The sequence below is a fragment of the Convolutriloba macropyga genome, unplaced genomic scaffold, assembly GCF_964194025.1.
Source record: "Convolutriloba macropyga unplaced genomic scaffold, txConMacr16.3 SCAFFOLD_4311, whole genome shotgun sequence".
NCBI classification, from domain to species: domain Eukaryota; kingdom Metazoa; phylum Xenacoelomorpha; order Acoela; family Convolutidae; genus Convolutriloba; species Convolutriloba macropyga.
Genome location: NW_027452250.1, coordinates 1 through 12,500, shown reverse-complemented (window position 1 = coordinate 12,500; position 12,500 = coordinate 1). Strand labels below are relative to the sequence as shown.

Below are 12,500 nucleotides of genomic sequence, written 5' to 3'. Positions count from 1 at the left end.
TTCCCTCACGGTACTTGTTTACTATCGGTCTCGCTTTATAATTAGCTTTTGGAGAGACATATCTCCAGCTTCGAGTTGCACTTTCAAACAACTCTACTCATAGGAATGAGCCATTATGACTGGTATCGAAAATGACCTTTACAGGATTTTCACCTTCTTTGATGCTACTTTCCAGTAGACATCAGGACAAATTCACCAGTCTAGCATCAAACCATACCGGACACCGAGAAATGTTGCCATTTCTCTTCCCGATGAGCTTTTCCCTGTTCATTCGCCATTACTAAGGGATTCTCAGTTGATTTCTTTTCCTCCCCTTACTGATATGCTTAAGTTAAGGGGGTTCTCTCGCCCAATTCAGGTTATGTAGTTGATTGTCTCTTAATTGGTTCACTGACCAATATGAGACAGAAACCGATTCAGCAGTTTTGTTCGCTACTACTATCAAACACAGGTCGAAGTTTCCATTCAGTCATTAATTCCAACTTTCAAATGTTGTTGTTTCAGCTTTCGCTTACTAGAAGCAACATAATACTCGCTGCAATACAGACCTCGGGAAACCCTCACCGTGAATAAGGTTCACTCACATATTTCACTACATTTTGCGTGGGATTGGAGATGAGGCTACTCGTTCTTGCTCAGTACTAGGCTGAAAATTAACGAAACTTCGTTACAAACGTTCACATGTTGATGTTTCCGCTTTCGCGTACTCGAAACAACATAATACTAGTCTTTGTAATTTAGTTTCATAATTTCAACTGTTCTCATGCAGAATTTTTGCTCATTCTTATCCCAAATTTTGACCTGGCTACTAGTTACACTCCTTGTACTTATTGCAAAATGACCACAAATTTCAACAGCTTTCACATGTTGCTGTTTCGGCTTTCGCTTACTACAGTCAACATAATACTCGTTGCAAAATAAGTGCTCGGCATCTGCAATTTTCCAAAGACGAAGTTTCGCCAGTTCAATTTTCGCTCGCCAATTATGGCTACTAATTCACACGGTACTGAGCTCAACAACATTAAATTTGTTCAGCAAGACTTTCACATGTTGATGTTTTGGCTTTCGCCTACTAGAAGCAACATAATACTCGTCTTGTTAGCTCATTCAATGAGAATAGCTTTTCCCGTTGAGAATTTTTGCCTTCAATTGGCGTTGTAGTGAGTTTGGCTACTCAGATCACCAAATACTTGTGACAATTCGAACCAGAAATGTTTTCAATTTTCACATGCTGATGTTTCGGATTCAACCTACTAGAAGCAGCATAATACTTGTATTCAACAATTTCTGTATCAAATCCCAGTTTTCTCTGGTGCATCTTTGCCAAACTATTCCAAACTGCCTGAGTCTGAATACCAATTACAGGTACTAGTAAATGCACGTTACTAAGGACTATATAGTTCTAGGTTACTGTACACAACGACGTTCACATGTTGATGTTTCAGCTGCCGCTTACTAGAAACAACATAATACTTATCGTGCATACCTTTCCATAACTTGTCCTTTTCAGATGCATTAGTTTCCCTTTGTCTTGGCTTCTACAGTCAGACTGGCTACTAGTAACAGCACAGTACTAATCACATATCGTTCTACAGTTTGCAGACAACTTTCACATGTTGATGTTTCAGCTTTCGCCTACTAGAAACAACATAATACTCGCTGTATACATTTGTAGTTCTCTATGTAACTTTCATGTGAAGAAGTTTCGCCAGTCTTTTTGACTGTCTCAAATCTGAGTCATGCTTAGGCTACTAGTTGCTTCATAGTACTTATCGCCTCGAGATCATTGAACAAAACTTGATTTTCACATGTTGCTGTTTCAGCTTCCGCTTACTAGAAACAACATAATACTAGTCTCATTAAGTTCCGTCTCTTTGCAATTTTCTTATGAAGAAAATTCGCCATCACAATGACTCCAGCAGTTCTTGATCAAGGAATGCAATCATTGATCAGAATGCTATTATTTGAATCGGTTCTGCTTTAAGTGTTCCAATTTTATTGGAAGCACCAACAATAGAACATCAATGTGTTCAATCGAGAGTTATATAACCCTGAATCGGACGCAGTCAACAGCCGAAGCCGAGACCGCCTTTTGCGTTAGAGAGGTCGGTAAACAAATCTTGCGATTCATACCGAATTAACACATATAGCTGTGCTCCTCTTCGTAAAGCGAGCCAAGTGATCCCCTGTTGAAGGATGTATTTGGACCAATCTAGTAGCATTTGGTTTCCAACAAGCTCTCCCAAGTTAGCTTACTTATTGGGCTTTTCAACCAATTCGGTTGGCTACAAGCATCATCAAAGTACTAGCCACAGTTTGATCGCAAAATTCTACGACTTTCACATGTTGATGTTTCGGCTTGCGCTTAGCCTACTATAAGCAACATAATACTAGTCATATCATAGAGCGTGATCAGCTTGTGACGTTCTCATGATGAAGTTTCACCAACAGTGTCTCACTTCGAGCTTAAATCCAGCTACTAGTAACTACACAGTACTGACTGCAACGATAACTTTTATCTATACCTTTCACATGCTGCGCTTTCGGCCAGGGCCTACTAACGTCAACATAATACTCGATATAAACTTTTGTTCATGATGCAGCTTCCCCATGCAGAAGTTTCGCCTTCAAATGCTCTCTTGGCCATATGACGTAAGAAAAGGTTACTAGTAACATCACAGTACTAGCCACAGTTTGATTGCAAAATTCTACGACTTTCACATGTTGATGTTTCGGCTTGCGCTTAGCCTACTAGAAGCAACATAATACTAGTCATATCATAGAGCGTGATCAGCTTGTGACGTTCTCATGATGAAGTTTCACCAACAGTGTCTCATTTCGAGCTTAAATCCAGCTACTAGTAACTACACAGTACTGACTGCAACGCTAACTTTTATCTATACCTTTCACATGCTGCGCTTTCGGCCAGGGCCTACTAACGTCAACATAATACTCGATATAAACTTTTGTTCATGATGCAGCTTCCCCATGCAGAAGTTTCGCCTTCAAATGCTCTCTTGGCCATATGACGTAACACAAGGTTACTAGTAACATCACAGTACTAGCCACAATTTGATCGCAAAATTCTACGACTTTCACATGTTGATGTTTCGGCTTGCGCTTAGCCTACTATAAGCAACATAATACTAGTCATATCATAGAGCGTGATCAGCTTGTGACGTTCTCATGATGAAGTTTCACCAACAGTGTCTCACTTCGAGCTTAAATCCAGCTACTAGTAACTACACAGTACTGACTGCAACGATAACTTTTATCTATACCTTTCACATGCTGCGCTTTCGGCCAGGGCCTACTAACGTCAACATAATACTCGATATAAACTTTTGTTCATGATGCAGCTTCCCCATGCAGAAGTTTCGCCTTCAAATGCTCTCTTGGCCATATGACGTAAGAAAAGGTTACTAGTAACATCACAGTACTAGCCACAGTTTGATTGCAAAATTCTACGACTTTCACATGTTGATGTTTCGGCTTGCGCTTAGCCTACTAGAAGCAACATAATACTAGTCATATCATAGAGCGTGATCAGCTTGTGACGTTCTCATGATGAAGTTTCACCAACAGTGTCTCATTTCGAGCTTAAATCCAGCTACTAGTAACTACACAGTACTGACTGCAACGCTAACTTTTATCTATACCTTTCACATGCTGCGCTTTCGGCCAGGGCCTACTAACGTCAACATAATACTCGATATAAACTTTTGTTCATGATGCAGCTTCCCCATGCAGAAGTTTCGCCTTCAAATGCTCTCTTGGCCATATGACGTAACACAAGGTTACTAGTAACATCACAGTACTAGCCACAATTTGATCGCAAAATTCTACGACTTTCACATGTTGATGTTTCGGCTTGCGCTTAGCCTACTAGAAGCAACATAATACTAGTCATATCATGGAGCGTGATCAGCTTGTGACGTTCTCATGATGAAGTTTCACCAACAGTGTCTCATTTCGAGCTTAAATCCAGCTACTAGTAACTACACAGTACTGACTGCAACGATAACTTTTATCTATACCTTTCACATGCTGCGCTTTCGGCCAGGGCCTACTAATGTCAACATAATACTCGATATAAACTTTTGTTCATGATGCAGCTTCCCCATGCAGAAGTTTCGCCTTCAAATGCTCTCTTGGCCATATGACGTAACACAAGGTTACTAGTAACATCACAGTACTAGCCACAATTTGATCGCAAAATTCTACGACTTTCACATGTTGATGTTTCGGCTTGCGCTTAGCCTACTAGAAGCAACATAATACTAGTCATATCATAGAGCTTGATCAGCTTGTGACATTCTCATGATGAAGTTTCACCAACAGTGTCTCATTTTGAGCTTAAATCCAGCTACTAGTAACTACACAGTACTGACTGCAACAATAACTTTTATCTATACCTTTCACATGCTGCGTTTTCGGCCAAGGCCTACTAACGTCAACATAATACTCGATATAAAATTTTGATCATGATGCAGCTTTCCCATGCAGAAGTTTCGCCTTCAAATGCTCTCTTGGCCATATGACGGAACACCAGGTTACTAGTAACATCACAGTACTAGCCACAGTTTGATTGCAAAATTCTACGACTTTCACATGTTGATGTTTCGGCTTGCGCTTAGCCTACTAGAAGCAACATAATACTAGTCATATCATAGAGCGTGATCAGCTTGTGACGTTCTCATGATGAAGTTTCACCAATAGTGTTTCATTCGAATTGGTTCTGCTTTAAGCTCTCCAATTGTTTTGGATGAACCAGTTTTGCCCTTCGAAGCCACTTTTGTGAGCTTTTGTGGGTCTTTACCAAGAGGATATACCTCAAGGCCTCTTTCAATTCCTTTAAGTTCTTTCAACTCCTTTACAGTTTCTAGGTTCACATAGCTGCAAACCTTATTTCTAGTTTTAAGTCTGGCCAACTTGGGGAGAGTTGGTGCAGACCGTGACCAATTCTAGTAGGATGCCACAACAAGAATGTGATCAACTTAGCTTGTCGATGAACCTGCCCCACATTCAAACAACTCTATCGCCTTTTCCTCGTATAGTTATATGCGAGGGCCTCTCATAGAGAGCGCTGTTAGCAACCTTTTCCACATAGACGATAAAGTTGTGAGTGTTTTGCACATGGCTGTTGTCATCACCACGTGACGAGTCAACTCAGCTTGACTCTCTACACTCCGACAAGCTTTGCACATACGCCTTTAGTTCAGTATGTGTCTTTAATCTGACTCCGGTGCCTCAAGCCGGAAAAATTGTCAGATTATGATCATTATCGGTTAGTCATCCCGATGCAAGATCGTATCGTACTGTCTTTGTCTACCTCCAGATTCCGAAGAACAGGAGGAGACTCTCCCAGACCTACATATCTGGGAGAATGTTCAGAGGGCGAGAAGCTGTGGATTACTCTCCCCTAAGAACTGACTAAACTTTACCCTCGTCCAAGGTAAGTTTATTTTAGCTAGCCTTCTATGTAAAGGATCTGAGGCTAAGCTGTGTTTTTTCGAGCCTTTGGCTCGGAGCAAGTTCAGTGGGCGCCCCGAGTAGCTCAACTCTTTCCCACTGAACAGCGCAACGCTCTGTCACTCGCTGGGATTTTTGCGTGTCGGTTCTAACCACGCGACTTGTGGACCTTTTTAGGCCTTTCTCATTCACAAGTCTATAGCTGGGCTTCTATAACCCAGCTTCTGAGATCTAGATAGCTGCAGTTCTGCTAGGCTGCTTTTGCTAACTAGTCTCCCTTTAAGCAGTCCCTTGCCATGACTGCTGAACTATGTATCCACACAAGTAGTTTTTGAGCTCGATACATAATTCGAGATTGGTTGCCAAGCAATCTCTAGCGACAGAGCGTCATGCGCACTACAGACATGGCCTCTACCAGCAGCCATGCCCGAAGGAATCAATCACTGATCCTTCCGCAGGTTCCCCTACGGAAACCTTGTTACGACTTTTACTTCCTCTAGACAATTAAGCTCGATCCGCTTCATCCCGTTGCCGGAGACCGAAGTCCCAACAGTAGGAATTTGCAATTCTTGCTTAACTATCCAATCAGTAGTAGCGACGGGCGGTGTGTACAAAGGGCAGGGACGTAATCCCTATGAGTTGTTGACTCATAAGTACCAGGAATTCCTGGTTCACGTCTGCAAGTTACAACAGACGATCCCCTTGAAGCGCTGTACTTTTCTCTGATTGCCCAGTCCATTTCGGACCAAGGGCTGAGTACTCAATCTAAAAGTACACAGTGTAGCGCGCGTGCAGTCCAGAACATCTAAGGGCATCACAGACCTGTTATAGCCTCACTTCATCTGCGGTATTTAATTCCGCATAGTTCCTCTAAGAAGTGTTTGAATTCACATATAGTGAATTTCATTATTTAGATGGAGAAGATCTCGTTCGTTATCGGAATTAACCAGACAGATCACTCCACTAACTAAGAACGGCCATGCACCACCGCCCATATAATCATGAAAGATATTCAATCTGTCAATCCTTAAGATGTCTGGACCGGGTGAGTTTTCCCGTGTTGAGTCAAATTAAGCCGCAGGCTCCACTCCTGGTGGTGCCCTTCCGTCAATTCCTTTAAGTTTCGATTTTGCAACCATACTTCCCCCGGAACCAATAAACTTTGGTTTCCCGGTTAATCTCTTGCCAAGTCAAGATCGACTTTGACAAATTGTAGGTTGGTATAGTTTATGGTCAGAATTACGAGGGTATCTAATCCTCTTCAATACTCTGACTTTCGTTCTTGATTAATGAAAACATTCTTGGCAAATGCTTTCGCAGTAGTTTGTCTTGCCACGATCCAAGAATTTCACCTCTAACGTAGCAATACAAATGCCCCCGTCTGTTCCTTTCAATCATTACCGCACTCAGCCAACCGGCATCAATCGAGTAGCGGGTCATTCTCCATTATTCCATGCTTTATTATTCGATCCCAAAGGATGCTTTGAACACTCTAATTTTCTCAGGGTGAAAACACCGTTTCCACAGTTCGTCACATTTAAGTGCAAACTATTTCTTCGATGCGAAGGATGAGCGGAACGAGTCAACAGATTTAACTGAAGACCATGTTGCCGTTCTACTCAAACAGATCCAACTATGAGCTTTTTAAACGCAGCAACTATTGCATACGCTTGTAGAGGCTGGTATTACCGCGGCTGCTGGCACCAGACTTGCCCTCTACTCGTTCATCAATGGAGCTTTTAAGTCCATTCCATTCTGATTACAAACCATAAAGGTTCATATCATTATTTCTAGTCACTACCTCCTCGTGCGGAGAGTGGGTAATTTGCGTGCCTGCTGCCTTCCTTGGATGTGGTAGCCGTTTCTAAGGCTCCCTCTCCGGAATCGAACCCTGATTCCCCGTTACCCGTCACAACCATGGTAGTCCGTTACACTACCATCATAGGTTGATAGGTCAGAAATTCGGAAGTTCCGTCCCCAAGCCGAAGCTATCTGGGATCTTTCAGTTACTAGGACTCATCACGGGATGTGTCTGTACTTAGCAAATCACCCGGTGTAGTCTTGTAAAAGTCTCCGACAGTGTCGGACAATCAGCATGCATTAGCTGCAGGGTTACCGCAGTTATTCATTTAGCTTGCAAATCAACTAATAGATAGTAACTGATTTAATGAGCCATTCGCGGTTCCACTTTTTCAAGCTTCGCTTGCACATGCATGGCTTAGTCTTTCAGACAAGCATATGGCAACTGACAGGATCAATCAGTTTAATTGTACTTTGAACAATCTTTCGATTTGTTCGAATTTAGAAAGACATAGCCTTGCGGCCTCGTCAATCTTGCTTTGAGCTTTTTAAATCACGAAGAGTTTCAATGCATGCTTTGGCATGGCTACTAGTTACTACACAGTACTCTACACACTTAGAGTTACCCACGATTACACATTTCACATGCTGATGTTTCGGCTCGCGCGTACTAGAAACAGCATAATACTATGTGTACTGGTAGATAGCGCTCTGTGAGCATTTCCCATGAGCAGGTTTTGCCCTCCAAATCTCTGTTCTACTGTTACCAATACCGGCTAACAACTGTATCATACTAGGGAGAATTGACTCATGATTTAAAAACCAGATGTTCACATGTCGATGTTTCGGCTCTCGCCTACTAGAAACAACATAATACTAGTCTGTTAAAAATCTCAATCACGCCGCCTCTTCAGATACAGAAGTTTTACCTTTTATTGGTTAGAGAACAGCTTTCCAGCTGTCGACATGGTTACTAGTAACAACACCGTACTCAACACAAAAACTTTTCAACTTCACAACTTTCACATGCTGATGTTTCTGCTTTCGCATACTAGAAACAGCATAATACTTATTGTTTTGTCAAGTAATTTGTGTGTCTTTCCCATGTGAAGTTTCACCGGTCAACAATGTTTCCCTGACCAATTACGGCTACTAGTAGCTGTATAATACTAGGGAAAATGATTGAGGATTTAATATCAGATTTTCACATGTTGATGTTTTCGGCTTTCGCCTACTAGAAACAACATAATACTAGTCTGCTAAGAAATCTCGCTCAAATTGCCTTTTCACATACAGAAGTTTCACCTTCTATTGGTTTAGAGAAACAGTTCTCAGCTGTCGACATGGTTACTAGTAACAACATCGTACTCAACACAAAAATTCTTCAACTTCACAACTTTCACATGCTGATGTTTCTGCTTTCGCGTACTAGAAACAGCATAATACTTATTGCTTTGTCAAGAAGTGTGTGTGTCTTTCCCATGCGAAAGTTTCACCGGTCAGCAATAATTGCCGTGTCCAATTAAGGTTACTCATAGCTGTATAATACTAGGGAAAATGATTGAGGATTTAATATCAGATTTTCACATGTTGATGTTTCGGCTTTCGCCTACTAGAAACAACATAATACTAGTCTGCTAATAAATCTCGCTCAAATTGCCTTTTCACATACAGAAGTTTCACCTCTTCTTGGTCACTGTACAGATGATGCTGTCTGTTCTTTATTTGGTTCTGCTTATTATAAGGAGGGGCATCACTCCTTCCTCCTTGGTTTGCATGCATTAAGCCTGCTTTGTGAAAAGCGTATCTTTCTAGCTTTTCTTCGCCTTACTCGAGTAGGACGATACAATCCAGACATTAGTCAGTCTTGGTGTAAAGTCACTGAGTATTATTCGGTTCTGCTTTATTCAGCAATATGCTGTATAATTGTTGTAATTTGCGAACATATTTGTTCTCAGTTCCGAACTACTAGCGACGACAGATTACCAGCGGTCATGAGCCATCAAGGTAGTTCTTTGGTGCATCAAGTAGAGAGGTGCCATCAAACAACACTTCCCTAATAATGCTACACACATAGAATTTGCTACAGTGCAGCTTTTTACTTTGCAAAATTTGCGCACAAATTTTGCATAGAATAAATGTTTTATCAAGATTTTTAGATCCCCTCCCTTGAGAGAACGTTACTCCTTTAAGTGAACACCCCGCGGCGTCCTGTTGTTATTGCTTATAACCATTTCGCAAGCCGGAGGCATAATGCACTACGCAAGCCGCTACTTTGGCACAGGAGGCACCTAGTTTTACACCCGGGACTTCAGGTGGCCCAGTTTTACACCCAGTACAGCGGTGCCAGTGGTAACCCGGTGGATCCTCGGAGACCAGACATGATCATAGATCAAACCCGATGTATGCTACTCCTGAACGTATAGTATCTCCACTGTGCAATGAAATTATCGTTCGTTTCGGGCCTTCCTATACGTTCAGCAGACAATCGCTAGGAATTCACCTCGTGACCCGTGGTGACCACACTGGATTTCAAGTTTATTGATTTGGACAGACCTGTCATTTATTTTGCTTTTCAGCTTCAGTTCTGCTCGATCTAGCTTGCCTAAGGCTTGATCTCGCTTTGCTCACCCCTGTAGGAGCCTCTACTAGTACCACTCGGAGTAATGGGGAATCCACCAGACCTAATCGATGAATGCCATCAAAACAACAAACATCATACCCGGCTTCATCAGGCATATTTTATTACTTCCGAGAGGTACTTTAGTATCAGATCTTTCTCCATGCCTCTTATGAGGACCCGTCAGAACCTTTCGGTTTATCGTTTAGCTTCAGTCCTGCTCGATCTAGCTTTCCCAAGGCTCGATCTAGCTCTATTCGCCCCACTAGAGGGCTCTCTAAGACCCCTCGGTCTTAGTGTTAGCTCCGGTACTGCTCGGTCGTGCTTGCTGAAGGCCCGACCCAGCTTTAGTTAGATTCTCGTACTTTCTCTTGGCCTCTCTAGGAGGACCAGACAGACCTCTCGGTCTATCGTTTAGCTTCAGTCCTGCTCGATCTAGCTTGCCCAAGGCTTGATCAAGCTCTATTCGCCCCGCTAGAGGGCTCTCTAAGACCCCTCGGTCTTAGTGTTATCTTCTGTAATGCCTAACCAAGCTTACTACAGGCCTTGGTCAGGTCTTTATCGGTCACCGATTAGTAACAGACCAATCATAGGGCCTTCCACCCTATCCGGGTTGAGGTCTTTAGTCCAGCCATATTTTGACAAGACACCTCTCCCTAATAATGCCCCACACATAGAATTACTGTCCATGCAGTATTTAACTTGTGTTTTTTTCTAAAATTTGATTTTCACTTTTTGGAGGTTCATTTGCTCCTCTGACACTCTTTCAGCTTCAATCTTACTCGATCTAGCTTTCCCAAGGCTCGATCTAGCTCTATTTCGCCCCACTAGAGGGCTCTCTAAGACACTTCGGTCTTAGTGTTAGCTCCGGTCTTGCTCAATCGTGCTTGCTGAAGGCCGCGATCAAGCTTTAGTTAGCTTCTCGTACTTCCTCTTGGCCTCTCTAGGAGGACCAGACAGACCTCTCGGTCTATCGTTTAGCTTCAGTCCTGCTCGATCTAGCTTTCCCAAGGCTCGATCTAGCTCTATTCGCCCTGCTAGAGGGCTCTCTAAGACCCCTCGGTCTTAGTGTTAGCTCCGGTACAGCTCGGTCGTGCTTGCTGAAGGCCCGATCAAGCTTTAGTTAGATTCTCGTACTTTCTCTTGGCCTCTATAGGAGGACCAGACAGACCTCTCGGTCTATCGTTTAGCTTCAGTCCTGCTTGATCTAGCTTTCCCAAGGCTCGATCTAGCTCTATTTCGCCCTGCTAGAGGGCTCTCTAAGACCCCTCGGTCTTAGTGTTAGCTCCGGTACAGCTCGGTCGTGCTTGCTGAAGGCCCGATCAAGCTTTAGTTAGCTTCTCGTACTTTCTCTTGGCCTCTCTAGGAGGACCAGACAGACCTCTCGGTCTATCGTTTAGCTTCAGTCCTGCTCGATCTAGCTTTCCCAAGGCTCGATCTAGATCTATTCGCCCTGCTAGAGGGCTCTCTAAGACCCCTCGGTCTTAGTGTTAGCTCCGGTTACAGCTCGGTCGTGCTTGCTGAAGGCCTGATCAAGCTTTAGTTAGCTTCTCGTACTTTCTCTTGGCCTCTCTAGGAGGACCAGACAGACCTTTCGGTCTCTTGCTTAGCTTCAGTCCTGCTCGATCTAGCTTTCCCAAGGCTCGATCTAGCTCTATTCGCCCCGCTAGAGGGCTCTCTAAGACCCCTCGGTCTTAGTGTTAACTCCTGTAATGCCTAACCAAGCTTACTACAGGCCTTGGTCAGGTCTTTATCGGTCACCGATTAGTAACAGACCGATCATGGGGCCTTCCACCCTATCCGGGTTGAGGTCTTTAGTCCAGCCATATTTTGACAAGACACCTCCCCCTAATAATGCCCCACACATAGAAATACTGTCCATGCAGTATTTAACTTGTGTTTTTTCTAAAATTTGATTTTCACTTTTTGGAGGTTCATTTGCTCCTCTGACACTCTTTCAGCTTCAATCTTACTCGATCTAGCTTTCCCAAGGCTCGATCTAGCTCTATTCGCCCCACCAGAGGGCTCTCTAAGACACTTCGGTCTTAGTGTTAGCTCCGGTCTTGCTCAATCGTGCTTGCTGAAGGCGCGATCAAGCTTTAGTTAGCTTCTCGTACTTTCTCTTGGCCTCTCTAGGAGGACCAGACAGACCTCTCGGTCTATCGTTTAGCTTCAGTCCTGCTCGATCTAGCTTTCCCAAGGCTCGATCTAGCTCTATTCGCCCCGCTAGAGGGCTCTCTAAGACCCCTCGGTCTTAGTGTTAGCTCCGGTACAGCTCGGTCGTGCTTGCTGAAGGCCCGATCAAGCTTTAGTTGGCTTCTCGTACTTTCTCTTGCCTCTCTAGGAGGACCAGACAGACCTCTCGGTCTCTTGCTTAGCTTCAGTCCTGCTCGATCTAGCTTGCCCAAGGCTTGATCAAGCTCTATTCGCCCCGCTAGAGGGCTCTCTAAGACCCCTCGGTCTTAGTGTTAGCTCCGGTACAGCTCGGTCGTGCTTGCTGAAGGCCCGATCAAGCTTTAGTTAGCTTCTCGTTTTTTCTCTTGGCCTCTCTAGGAGGACCAGACAGACCTCTCGGTCTATCGTTTAGCTTCAGTCCTGCTCGATCTAG

The 12,500-nt window shown here is 43.5% G+C and overlaps 1 non-coding gene and 1 pseudogene across 1 annotated transcript in view; both read right to left on the bottom strand.

Annotated features, from left to right (window-relative positions):
• The window catches only part of LOC142357328 (large subunit ribosomal RNA), a 3,522-nt gene extending 3,159 nt beyond the window's left edge, over positions 1-363 (bottom strand). The window contains exon 1 of the ribosomal RNA XR_012761590.1: positions 1-363. This exon is cut by the window's left edge and continues 3,159 nt beyond it. This is a non-coding gene — a ribosomal RNA (large subunit ribosomal RNA).
• A 1,683-nt stretch (positions 364-2,046) lies between these two features.
• Positions 2,047-2,198, bottom strand: LOC142357327 (5.8S ribosomal RNA; annotated as a pseudogene).
• Positions 2,199-12,500: the final 10,302 nt, after the last annotated feature.